Source organism: Podarcis filfolensis, assembly GCF_964270895.1.
Source record: "Podarcis filfolensis genome assembly, chromosome: 3".
Taxonomy (NCBI): Eukaryota; Metazoa; Chordata; class Lepidosauria; order Squamata; family Lacertidae; genus Podarcis; species Podarcis filfolensis.
The window spans coordinates 96,890,807-96,904,903 of NC_139606.1; the positions used below are offsets into that span (position 1 = coordinate 96,890,807).

General features: G+C 44.8%; 1 long non-coding RNA gene across 1 annotated transcript; it reads left to right on the top strand.

Annotated features, from left to right (window-relative positions):
- Positions 1-21: 21 nt before the first annotated feature.
- LOC310758894 lies at positions 22-7,219 on the top strand. Its single transcript, XR_014546068.1, has 2 exons — positions 22-697; positions 7,128-7,219. It is a non-coding gene; the product is annotated as an uncharacterized lncRNA (long non-coding RNA).
- Positions 7,220-14,097: the final 6,878 nt, after the last annotated feature.

The following is a 14,097-nucleotide window of genomic DNA, read 5'->3' on the forward strand; positions in this document are numbered from 1 at the left end:
CACACGTCAAGGTCGCCTGTCCTGCCTCAGGTTCGCTCCCCTTCCCAGCCTCCAGCACAAAAGAGGATTTGCACGAGCGTCCCTGCCCAGCACACTCGCTCGCTCCTTCGCCCTGGCCCTTCCCCACCCAGCCAGCCCTCTTCTGTCCCGGGGGGCCTCTCGCTGCCACCCCGCCCCGCAGCACGGAAGGGCCAGGAGGGCTAAGCAACGGACGCGGCGCCCACCCTCGCTCCGCAACGCTTTCCGCCCCTCTAGCAACTCGCGGCCGGCTCCCGCATGCGCACACGGCGCTCGCCCCCCTCGGCAGATACGCCGAAGCCGCTTCCGCAGCCAATGGGACGGCCGGGCTCGGGGAAAGGGGGCGGGGCTTAGCCCATCTCTCCATCCGTCCGAGGCTTGTGCGCCTCTTCCATGTCACTGGGGGCCACGTGGAGCTCTCTAGTGACCCCTCCCCGCGGGGGTTGCTGGGATCCTCGCCTTTCTCAGGCCCTCGTCCGGCGCAAGAGAGGTTTCCTCCCCCACGCACCCACCCTTGCCATTCTTCACGCACCCCTTCGTGCCTTGCAAAGGAAGGATGCTACAGAGACACCCGGGCAGCTCCTGGAAATCAGAGGGTGCAGTAAGGCGGATCCAAACACAAAAACAAAATTAAACTGTCCACAGAGAAGATGACTCATTGTTTTTGTATTGCAGTGGGGTAGGTACTGTGTGAAATCTGCATTTGCACTGCACTGTTGTTGTTTTTTCCAGGATGGGTGGATGGAGGAAAGAGACAGAAAGTGGTTCTGTAGGTAGTGTGTCATTTTAGGCGCAAGGAAACACAGGTTCAGAAGGGCCGGATTGAACGTGATGTGAGAGATCCGTGACTGCATTTTCTGGCTTTTTCTTCTCTTGGCTAGAAGCACCCTTGCTTAAGATCACGGCTCAGGCATTTGAGGGTAGGGGGTGTCCCTAACCCTTCTCCATGAAATATCAGGGCAGTAATATAAAAAACCCGTCAAAAGGTGTACAAAACCATCGTTAAGAGGACTGGGTACTCAGTAAGATGTTAAACTGCAAAGGGCTTTGGGCATAAAATGTCTTCAAGAGATGTTCAAAAGTGAATATCTGCTGAATATCTGCTGGTAGTATGTTCTACAGCAGACACTACAGCGACACTAAACTGAGGCCAGTCATGCCTCTGTAACATAGAGGAGGGAATAACAGTCCTCCTCCAGATGATCTCTGCGATTGAGCTGATCTATAAGGGCTCAGGCAGTCCCTAAGGTCTCCTGGACCCAAATGGTTCAGTGCACAAGATACACAACTTATGCCACTCATGCCTGACCTAAATCATTCCTCTAAAGCTACATGTTGCACTAGAGGGGATACTATGCAGAGAGTTGGAAGGTAAAATAGTATCTTATTCAGTTTGTCCTTGTTTTATTGTACAGTATACTGTATCACTAGGTTCAGATAAACCTCACACTCTTATCTGCAAGATCTAGGCTTTGCAGCAACTACAAAGACCTCTTCCTTGCCAAAAAAGTTTTAAGACAAAAAAATTTGGACAAGCAAACGGAAGCCTTATTGCTAATTTAGTCATGATTTGTTTATTTATAAATATTTATATACCACTGTATCATAAAAATATATCACAGCTGCTTACAAGAATATAAAAACATAAAACCAAACAATAACATGACGAAAGTTAAAAATAAGTTTAAAGCAAAAAGAAATTAAAAACAAACATGAATGGACCATTGTGGGGGATGAGCTCATAATTGCCTACATAGGCCTGGCAGCACAGAAAAGTTTTCAGCAAGCTTTTAAAAGCTGGCACAGAAGGCGACTGCTGATTCTTTGAATTGCCAGTTGCTAAGCATCTACGGAACTTCCTGAAGTTCTAAACAGTCCCTGTTTTTCCATCAGGAGATCTAAGTTGGGAGTCCCACTCAATAATCTCTTAGGAAATCAGAGCACTGCAGGGTATGTGTTGCTTAAAGGTTGAGCTGGTATAGGAGGCCTCCGCCTCTAGTTCCAGCATATTGGGAAGAATATAGGAGTACTTTTTGGCAAGACATGTAATCCAAAAAACAACGACCTAATCAAGATTGGCATGCTGACCATGGTTTGCCCAGAACAGCCCTCCCCGGTTTTGATCTACACTTCCCATCATTCTTGGCCGCTGTCTTTGCTGGCAGGGCTGATGGGAAATGCTGTCCAAAACATCTGGAGGGCACCAGCTTGGGAAAGGCTGTTCTGGAGACCTAGGCTGCATCCAAATTATCATTTCTATCAGGAATCAGCTATAAATCAAATGGTGCTTTGAACAAGGAGCATTTCCAGCACCCCTTCATGAGTTGGATGGCCAAGTACCTTCTTTTAAAGAGTTCGTTTCTAGCCTATTTCACAACTTAGATGCATCATCTGTAATAATTATTTATCCCTGTCATATTAGATCTGTGTTTCCCAAAGTGGGTGATGCCGCCCCCTGGGGGGTGTTAGAATGATCCAGGGGAGCAGTAGTAGCCTCAGGTGTAATTGGGGGGCATTGAATAAAAATAAGAGGGCAGTGGAAGCATAAAAAAGTTTGCTGCATAATAATGCTTACCACCAGGTTGGGCACTGTTGCGGGATGGCAGCAACACCTCCCCTGGATCTGATGGTCGTGCTGCAGGTGAGGGGTTTTCCTGGGCTTGGATGAACCCTTTTCAGCTTCCCAGACTTGGGAAGTAGATCACAGCTTGCCTATTTGGCCAATGGCAGGCAGGCTGTGTCACCATCCCTGCCCCTGGGGCAGATCAGACTGAGTTGGGGGGCACTGAGTTTTTTTTTCTCTCTGAAAAGATGGGGGTAGGCCAAATAAGTTTGGGAACCTCTGTATTAGATGATGGATTTAAGCCAAAGGTAGCCAACAGGGTGCCCTACAGACGTTGTGGGCTACAACTCCCATTGGCTAGGCTGTCTGGCCCTAGGGAGTCTCCTCAGGTCATGCCCCTTCCACAAGTACACTCTCCTTGAATGTTTTTGCCTGGCTGATATGGGACCTTAAACTCAGATAATGCCTCTTGCTTGCTTGAACGGAAGACAGAGAGGGGTGTGGGAGTATCATCGCTCCAACCACTTTTTGCCTCTGGTCCCACCCACCTCTAGCATGCTGCCCTCAGAAGGTTGCACACAAGGGAAGGTGGCCCCTGGACACGAGTTTCTTATCCTTGTTTTAAAGCATCCTTATTATTTGATCCCAGAAACAGTAGTACTGATCAGCATGGGGGCGGAGGAAAAGAGCCGATTGTACCATCTTCTGTTGCACAACTGTATCTTAGGTTTCATTCCTGTAGCAACTGAGCAGGGCTAAGGTGTCCTGCTTTCACATGGACTAAACGCATTTGAAGTTACTGAGGCTTGCTTATATTTTTGCTCTGCTTTTAAAAGCAGGACTTCATCTCGGGATAAAGAGAAGTTCCAGTTGACCAGCATGGCCGAAGATGAGAAAAAGCTCTTGGTTGAATATAACAAGTTGAGGGACCCTGGATGCTGGTTGGAAGGAAAGACCGAAACGGCCTGGCTCAGGCCTCAGAGGAGACATTATCCCTTTTCTAACCGCAATTCGGCAGAGATTTTTAAAATAGTGAAGCATGAGTACATCAGTGACAGGGCCTCCTGGATAACAATAGGCCCTCCTGAAAATAAGGAAAAGAGGCATTTCCCGGAAAAAAGTAAGCTAATTTGTAATGTAGTGTGACACACAATATCGCCAATCTCCACAGCAGAGATTATAGGGAGTTCCAGGCACTCTTTACCCCAGGTTTGTGTTTCCTTTTGGACAATGAGGAACAGCAGAGACTGAGGTGTCTTTATGATATATGGTTTATTTAAACATCTATATAATCTGAGCCTATGATGGAGGGGCTTCCAGTGTTACAGTACAAGAGGGTTCCGTTTCTCCCTTGGATTCTGTCTTAGATTCAAACTATCAGCCCACATTGTGCTCTGACTCCCACCTTTCTCCAGCTTGGCACCACTTGCAAGCTGCAATTATCTTTCCTCCAGCTTACACCATGCCCACTGCAATCCTGAAACTCCCTCCCTGAAACTCTGGTGTTGTCTTTGGCTAGCCATCCAGAACCTGGGGTGGAGATCCACCCACTTACTGGCTGGGACATAGTCTCAGCTCAATATACCTGAAGGAGCATCTCCACCCCATTGTTCAGCCCAGACACTGAGGTCCAGCTCCAGGGGCCTTCTGGCGGTTCCCTCACTGCGAGAAGAGAGGTTACAGGGAACCAGACAGAGGGCCTTCTTGGTAGTGGCGCCCGCCCTGTGGAATGCCCTTCCATCGGATGTCAAGGAAATAAGAAACTACCTGACTTTTAGAATACATCTGAAGGCGGCTCTGTTTAGGGAAGTTTTAATGTTTGATGTTTTATCGTGTTTTTAATACAGTGGTACCTCGCTTTACAAACCTAATTCGTTCCAGAAGTCAGTTATTAAACCAAAATGCTTCTTAAACCTAGGCATGCTTTCCCTAATGAGGCCTCTCACCACCAGTGCCCTTTCACCGTTCGATTTCCATTCTTACACCGAGGTAAAGTTCACAAGGTAAAGGTAAAGGACCCCTGACAGTTAAGTCCAGTCGCGAACAACTCTGGGGTTGTGGCACACAACTCACTTTACGGGCCGCGGGAGCCGACTTTTGTCCGCAGACAGTTTTTCCAGGTCATGTGGCCAGCACGACTAAGCCACTTCTGGCAAAACCAGAACAGCACACGGAAATGCCGTTTACATTCCCGCCGGAGTGGTACCTATTTATCTACTTGCACTTTAACATGCCTTCGAACTACTAGGTTCGCAGGAACGGGGACTGAGCAACAGGAGCTCACCCCATCGCAGGTATTCGAACTGTCAACCTTCCAATCGGCAAGCCCTAGGCTCAGTGTAAACCAAATCATTCTTAAACCGAACTGTTCTTAAACCGAGGTACCACTATATTCTGCTGGGAGCCGCCCAGAGTGGCTGGGGAAACTCTGGTGGGCGTGGTATAAATATATTATTATTATTATTAGCCTTCTTAATGGCTTTCTTAATGAGTCATTACCCTTCCCTTTCCCCTCTTTCAATGGCCTATCTCGCCAGGAGATTGCTTCATCAGGAAGACAGCCTGGCTTATAATATTTTAACATTTGCTGGGTACAGGGATTAAAAGGTCTGTCATCTGCAAACACATAACAATATATTACATTGCAAGTAAGTGTTGAACTGTAGGAATCTGTAATTCCACCCCTCTCTACGCATCAGCTTTGGAGGAGTAATGAGGGGCACTTTCGCACAACAGTTTATCATGGATTAGGTCCTGCGCATGGGTGCAATTTTTCATAGCGTCTGTATGGTGACGTCCTTGTCAAAATACCAGCCCATATTTCCCTCCTGTTTTAAGTGATTTATTTGTTTTTTTACTTATGTTTTCTGCGCTCACAGTAATTCCAGATTAAATGGGGAAATAATAAAGGACAGCATTTTTATGTGATTGATGTCATGTGCTTTGCAAAAATTTGTGTGCATGAGTTAGCCCCTTAGTTTGCAATGGGCCTACTGCTCACTCTCTGTCCATCCTGCCTCTTGTGCTCTTAACTCCCATCTCTTCTGTTCCATTCTCCTTTACCCAGCATGAAGCTGCTGAAAAGTATGGCATTATCTTTCTTTCTCCTGAGGTGCAATTCACCTGCATTACTTCCCTATGTTGTAGAGTTATGCTTGCCTCACTCCCCCAAAGTGGTGAAAACTTTCAGGGGTACACACAGTGCTTACCTGGGTTTGGTTTCCTTTGGAAGAAGGGAGTAAATAGAACGAATATACAAACAGTGACAAGGAGGGGTTGGGGGCTGTTCAAGGAAGTATATTCCTCTGAGGACATATTTCTCAAGCCCATCTGCCCACCCCCACTCCATGTGGAGACTGGTTGTTATTGCTCAATAGCATGGAAAAGACAATCAGCTAAGAGACATTGTTGTTTAGAGTGGGTGGGCATATTTCATGACTGAGCTTTGCTAATGCAAACAGGTACTGGGGATTGATCACTGACTCAGCCACCAACTAATTCCTTGTAAAACAAAACAGAAAACTGATGTTGAGTGTGGGCTGAAGCAGCAGAACAGGTGTTACATCATCACCACTGAATTTATTTTAGATGCTGCTTGCAAAACAATGAGGAGAAAGGCAGCGCTTATTTATTTAGCTTTTTGCCTTATCTTGCCTGGCCCACAGTTCCGTGCATGATTAACTATTAAGACTGGGAGAAAGGACACTGAAGCAGAGTTAAAACAATTTGGTCTGAAGGTTTGGAGGTTAGAGATAGATGACTCTTGTCAGTTTTGCTTTCTAGTCTTTCGAAACTTACCTTTGGTTCTCCAAATTTCTGCAGCAACTTCCATGAACAAATAAATAAAATTATCCATGAAAATTCAGCAGCAATTTAGTGCAATTTTCTCCCAATAAGCACATTTCTGTTTGCAGTTTTTACACATTTTTGCAAGCAACTTTCCCTAACTTTTTGTGTAATTTTTCACTTATATGCATTTTTATACACATTTTCACCTAATTCTTATTTTAATTAGTTGGAGAACTAGATCATAACATTTGTAGAAGTGTGAATTTTGAATCATAGTGGCCAGAGTCTGCTGGGATTGGGGAGAATGTTGGTTCAGTTCATTTTCTGAAAAGCAGCTTACCCTGGTCTCCCAGGTCCTAGACCAGCACTTTAACCACTACACCACAATGGCTCTTACCAGTACAGGTTACATCATGATGGGAGCTTCCCACTTCAGACAGTAGCTCTCCAGCTGTTTGACGGGTTGGGGAAGGTGGAGCTGGCAGGCTGCTCTCCCTCACATGTTGCTCTATTCCAGTTCTTGAACATCTGTAGAGAGCTTGTTGATTTAACTCAAAGATGGTGCCCTACAGATATTGTGGACTAAAACTCCTATAATCCCTGATCATTGGCTATGCTGTTTGAGGCTGATGGAGCTTGTAGTCCACAACATCTAGACAGCACCACATCGGCTACTCTTGCTTTAACCAAATGGTTCTAAGAAAGTCATCGTCTCCTACTGATTCTGTATTATGCTTCTTTATTTTGTATCTTGCAGGCCATGCTATCTTTGGATGATGTGCTCCTCAAAGGCTGTTTCTCCTGGAGTGCTGGGCATTTCTCAGGAGCAAATAAACAATTATTATACTGTCCGTGTTTGAATTAAATTGGTTACCAAAAATTTAATAGTTTGAAAATAAGTTATGTAAAATATGCCAGTACATTTTTTTGTTATTTAAAAAATTGTATCTATTTCCTTGGTCCACAGAGCTGCTGCCAAACACTGTTGACAACCTGAGCTTGATGGACCAAGGGTCTGACTCAGGCAACCTTCGGCCCTCCAGATGTTTTGGCCTACAACTCCCATGATCCCTAGCTAACAGGGATGATGGGAATTGTAGTCCAAAACATCTGGGGGCCTGATGGTTGCCTATGCCTGGTCTGACTTGATATAAGGCAGCTTCCTCAGCAAAAAAAGTGTCATTCCTTAACTAAATTGGATAGGGCTGCCGAGGACCAGATGACATTACCTTAGAGCAGACATAGCCCATGAGCTGCTTTTAGACAGATCTGCATGAAAGGAAGCTGAACACATTTTATTCTGCCTTAACTGAGACAGCAGAGCAAAAAATATAAAAAAAGGGAATGAAAATGCAGCTTGGTCCCCAAAGTCAGCAGATGCCACTCTGAATAAAACAGAAGGTGCCCAGATCTGTTATGTAAGAAGATGTTATTTTTCCTATTATTGCTTTCCAGAGTAGATCAGCTGTGCACCATGGCACCTTCAAAGGCTTTCACTGGAACACCTGAGCAGGTGCCCAAGACATTGAGCTTTCATTGAGGGAGGGGAAAGTACATCTCTAGCCTGCCTTGAAAGAAAGTTGTGGGGCAAAATGTGTAGTTGCCTTCTGTCAGGGACTGGCTGGATGAGGAGGAGTGGTAGGAGCCTCCAGCCCAGGAGCTCCCCAGGGAGGACAGGGAAGATGAGGACTTAGACTCCATGTCAGGAGTGCGTGCAGGAGCCAGGCCCTGTGACCAGTAGGACTTTGCAGGACTGGGGCCTTCCTAAGTTTGTTTTGAAGAGGCAAGGTGCGGCCGCACAGGTGCGGCTGCTTGGTAACTCACTGCACCTGGTGGCAAGAGCCGAGAAGGGATATAAGGTCAGCATTTCCCTTCGGCTCTTTGCCACAGCAACACGTTTCCTACCTTGCTGCGTTTGGCTCCTTGACTTTGTGACTCCTTGCTTCTTGATCCTCGGACCCTTGGCTTTTTGACTCCCGGCTCTCTGACCCTTGGACTCTTGGCTTCCTGACTCCTGGCTTCTGAACTCCTGTTCCTGCTCCCTCCCTGCCATTTTGCCCCCAGTCCTGACGTCCCCAGCCGGGACTTCGATTGCCTGTGAACCGGACCATGACACTCCATGGTCCTAGTGGTGGGACGTCAAGGAGGAGACTGGGGGGTGGAGATGAGCTGGGAGGTAATAGAAGCAGGAGGTTGGAGCGATCGGGGTGTGTGTGTGTGTGTGTCAGAAGATGAAGGCCTTTCCAGGGCAGGGCTGGAGGCTGAGCATTTCAGTGTGAGCACAGACACAAGGAGGAATAGGAAGGTACACCTGTCATCGCGCAGGAGCGCAGTCTCAATCCTGCTGCTCTCCTCCTCTCACAACCCAGCTCCAGGAGAGCCCTGCATGTTGCCAAGCAAAGGGCCAGGCAGGCCCATCCTCACGTTGCAGTCTCTGTCTGTTGGGGAGGTCTCCAGAGTGAGAGGCTAGAGGGGAAAGGCAGGGCCAGAGGTCAGTTTTCCAGCAATGTCTCAAGCTGAAGGAGTCGAGCCACAGAGACCCCGCTGTGTTACTTTCTGTGAATAGAAGTCAGTTGCATTTCAAGCCTCCAGCCTTTTCCTAACCTGCGGAAACCCAGCATTTCTCTGTCAGCCTCATGTCACTAACTGGTTTCTATGAAATGAGAGTGGGTGTCATGTGGCCACCTTGTATATTTTTCCTGGTAGTGAGGAATGTTCCCTCCCTAGTAAGACAGCAACAACACCTGTGCTTGTTTGTGTAAAATCAGTGTTGTGCAATCTCTACAATCAGGACCTGGAGAATGTAGCTGACTTATGGTGAGTGTAAAGTTGTTGAGGATGGCTGGCTGTCTAATTTTGGGTTATGCCACATGCCTCCCCAGAGGAGTTATTTTGTGGCTGGTGCCCCTAGCACTCTCCCAAAATTCAAAATGTGGCCACTGGTCGAAAAATGTCGGCATCCCCTGTTCTAAACACAGACCAACTCTTACTTCTTTTCACCCCCCAGAAGACGTTAAAATGCCTGGATCGGGGTGGCCGACTTAATTCCTCCGAGGTGTTGTGGACTACAACTTCCATCATCCCTGATCATTAGTTATGTTTGGATCGATGGGAGTTGTAGTTCATAAAAGCACCAGATCAGCTAAGGCTGCCCTAGATTATTCATTGATGTGACATTCACTTTAGAACCAGTCAAGCACCAGTGGTTAATTTAGTTTCCTTATAAGCTGCTCAGAATAAACATCAGGTAATTATCACAATAAAGCATGTGTTTGGAACAGCAATTCATTACATGTTAAGATAAATATTATGATAAAATTATACTATTGTACTTCATTATTTACTTATTTAATTATATAACACTCAAACAGTAGGCTGCTAAGAGGTTTGCAAAAGACAACCTAAACTATTTATTAAAAAAATACAGATAAAAGCAAACATTAAAAACAAGTTAGATAACATTTGGTTTCATAACAAGTTATCATACATTTTGACATTTGAGATTATGTTTTTAGGACACACCTCATTGTCATGGTTGCAAGTTGTTTAAAATTGTTTTTATATTGTCTTTTAATGCTGTAACTCACCCTGGGACCTTAGGGTAAAGGGTGGGTAACAAACAAACAAGCTTGTTAAAAAATATTTAAAAAACAAGTAATTTATAAACCATTATGTTTATTAAAATCACCTGTTAAAACTGCATGCTAACATTACATGCCTGGGTAGGTTTGCTGAAATGTAACAGTGATGGCTCAGTTGGTTAGAGCATGGTGCCAATAGCACCAAGGTTGCAGGTTTGATCCCTGTATGGGACAGCTGAATATTCCTGCATTGCAGGGGTACCTTCCAACAATACAACAAAGGTACCTGCCTAATATCAAGGGGAAGGAGTTCCAAAGAGTGGGCTGAAGGACCAATTTCTTGCAAGTGGGGTGCAAACACTTGTAAAAGTGCCAGTTCCACAGACCTAACTGATTGGATGAGCACATGTTGTTGTTGTTTAGTCATTTAGTCGTGTCCTACTCTTCGTGACCCCCTGAACCAGAGCACGCCAGGCACTCCTGTCTTCCACTGCCTCCCGCAGTTTGGTCAAACTCATGCTGGTAGCTTCGAGAACACTATCCAACCATCTCGTCCTCTGTCGTCCCCTTCTCCTTGTGCCCTCCATCTTTCCCAACATCAGGGACTTTTCCAGGGAGTCTTCTCTTCTCATGAGCACATTTGGAGTTAAAATATATGCAGTACAAAAGCAAGATCAAAATTAATAGTAAATAAAATTACATAGCTGGCTCAGCCATCACATATCTAGTGCTGGTCTACTCTAAGGTGCTACAGCAGCCTGAGGTTGACATAGTTTGAGATCCTTGACTGGGCAAGGGCAGAATCTTTTCAGTAGGTAAATGGTTCTAGCTGCCTCCCTCTCTCTTTTTTTTACTGCAAAGGAGCACTGGCAGCAATATGGTGTCTGTAATAAATGTAAAATTCAGTGCACAGAGAGAGACAGTGAAGGAGAGATAAAGTCTCTCAGCCAAACTGATTCAATTTTGTGATACTTGTCTTTGGTCCATTGCAAGCACAGGCAGGCTTAGTTCAATTTCTACCACACAGATCTGACAGCTGCTTAAAATTCAGTAAGCTAAGATAGTATGGTTACTGGGGTGGGCAGATCTCAGGTTTTTTGGATCTGCTTTGAGGTTTGTTTGTTTTTTTCTAGACCTCCAAGATGGACCAGGTGCAAAAGGCATACAGGTAAAATGAAACAACAGAGTGGCTCTGATCACGTTATGAGTTTCCAGTTTCCAGGATTCTTTGAGGGGAAAATGTGCTACAGGCCTGCTGTGTTGAGGCCTTTCTGCTTAGCCTACAGAGTGGGGCCCTGCATTTCTGCCCTAAAGTGCTGCCTTGACAGTACCACTGATTTCAGCTCCCAAAAACAAAACACATTTGATCTGAACTGAGAGGTGTGTGTGGAACCCAGCCACAAGAAAATGTTGAGTTTCGTTGAAACAATGAAGTTCAGAGGTGCCAACTGTCATTGCTTTTCTTGACAGAAGCCCCATTTATATCCTGCCAGAAAAGCAATTTGAAGATCAAGTTGCTAGTTAAAGTTCCCTTTGTTTTTCTTAAAAGCTGGTCCAACAGGGTAACTTAGGATGGAGAAAGTTAATTCACACAGAGAGATATTTTCCACTGAATAGGTGGTGTCAACGCTAGATGAATGCAAAGTGTTATGTGGCTTAAAATGCAGCAATGTGGGATTTGATTCATATTTTGGAGTGATCATTGGAAACACTTGCGATTCTGCCGTTAATGCTCACGTCAGTTCTCAGAGCAGTAAGATGCTCCAGGGGTGCTGCACTAATTCCGGTTTGGTTTCCTTTGGAAGGAGTCACTGGAAATGTTTTTTTCTGTTTAGCAGCATTGTGTTTATTTACAAAAACAAAGAGGACAATTGACAGACTTGTCCAGGGATTCTATACTGGTTTGACCATTTTAACAGTCCCTCTCTTTTGCAGACCCTCCTCTTACAATGATAAAATTATTGGGCTAGCAGGGATCCTGAGAAGACATTCAGCTCAACCCCAATCCTAAAACACTGGGCAAAGTTCTAGAAAATTATCTGCTAGAGACTTGGTGATAGAGGTGAAGAATCCATGTTTGTATGAGAAAAGAATGTTTCCCTCAGAATGGGATGGCTTAAAAGTTTAGGAGATGTTGTTTCAGAGGGTTAATTTCATGGCATATCATCTCAACAAATATTTTTTTCTTGAAATTCACAAAGACATTAAGGTAAAGAGATGGCATATGTGCCTTGATTAACTGCATGGCAGTTAAGCCAAAAAAATCACAGTAACAAAGAAATCAAAACATTCTTCACTTGCAATAGTGATCAAATTATTATCATGCTTCTCATGTGTGGAGCAGCAAGTTCCAGCCAAGGAAAGCAAAACCTTACTAGACCTCAAAGCCTTAAAAGACCTTTGAAACGGCTATGGTGAAGCTTCTGAAACAGGCAGAAATCCTTATAGCCAATTCTTTATGTATTGTTTGTCACTCACCACAAGCAACAAACCTCCAGAATGTAAAACAAACATTCAAGCATGCAAAATACCAGCAAAATGCAAGCAATTCAAAAGAGCACAGGCGGTAAAAAACAAACAAAACCCCACAGCACCTGAATAATCCTATAAATCTAAGACCCCCAATGGAAGCTAAAACTAATTGCCATCAGATTGAACAAAGACTAATATAAAATCTGTCAACATAACAACATAACATAACATACTTACAACCAGTCCAGGGCTTAGTTTTTAGTTTCTTAGCCACAGTGTTGCCCTTGTAGGGAGGAGGATATGAACAAAACTAGAATGAGTTGGCTCTGGCTCCCCTAAGTGTTGGGTCATCCTGCCCTCTGCCAGTCCCAAATGTCATCAACTACCACTGCCATTTTGTGTGAGGCCACACTTTCCACAACAGCCATATTGTGTTAGGCCTCACCCCCAAAACAGCCATTTTGTGGCTGGCGCCCACGGCACTTTCTCAAAATTATATATGTGCCCACTGCCCCCAAAAGGGGTAGCGATGCATGTTCTCACATAGTAATTAGAATATTTTCCCCTAATTATTAGAATAAACCTCCCTGGAGACAGTGGTGTAGCGTGGGTTGTCAGCACCCGGGGCAAGGCAAGTAATTTGCGCCCCCTAACCTGTGGATTTGCGCCCCCTAACCCGTGGATTTGCGCCCCCTAACCCATGGATTTGCCCTAACCCCAGATGTTGCGCCCGGTGCGGCCCGCCCCCCCTGCACCCCCCACGCTACGCCACTGCCTGGAGAGGAGCTGGAAAAGCAGGTTACTGTACTTGGAACAATAAAAACTCTTTCTACTTTAGCTTTGGCTGTTTGCCAACCCAGCCCCGCTTGTCTCTGCTTTAACATGTCCATTCTTTCAGCATAGCAGACATCTTTTAGCTTCTTTGACCGCTATGTCTTTCTGGAACTGTGATTGATTTGAAAAACAACCTGGAGGTTATTTGTATTCTAAGGCACTGTTAGGGATGCATACACAGGGCACCCAGTTCTGTCTTAGAAAGGAAACGAGCTAGACTTGTTATTCCCCTCTGGGTACCTATAAAGGAATATATATATTGATTTCATACATGCCCATACAGTGGAAAGCAAGGGCATTTTATTAATCGTTTATAAAGTGCCTAAAATTTGACAGGCACCACCCAGAGGCCAGAAGCCCACACAAACCCTTCACTGTACTCTTTCTGGTGCCTACAAAACACATTTTTGTTTAAGAAAACAAAACATGGAAAATGTTGATTTATGTTTCAGTCTGTTTTTAGTTTGTTGCTGGTTTTTTTAATATACAAATGCTTTAAATAGTTGCTTTTAACAGTTTTACCTGATGATTTGGTTGTTTTATTGTCTTTGTAAACTGCTTTGAGGGTGGTTGGTTTTTTAAAAAAAACATAAAGCGGTGTATAGATTTTATGAAATAAGTAAGGCATGTTACTCATGCTAATTGAATAGCCAACAACATTGCCTTATCTCCCAGCAAACAAATCAGGAGGGGAGGCTCAATAAATTAGTTAACATATATTCTTTAAAAAAATTATTTATTGAATTTATATCCCACCCTTGCTCCCTAAGGAGCCCAGGGTGGCAGATCATATATATAAATACAGTATATGCATTAGGTGCACATTAATTTTTTTACCTC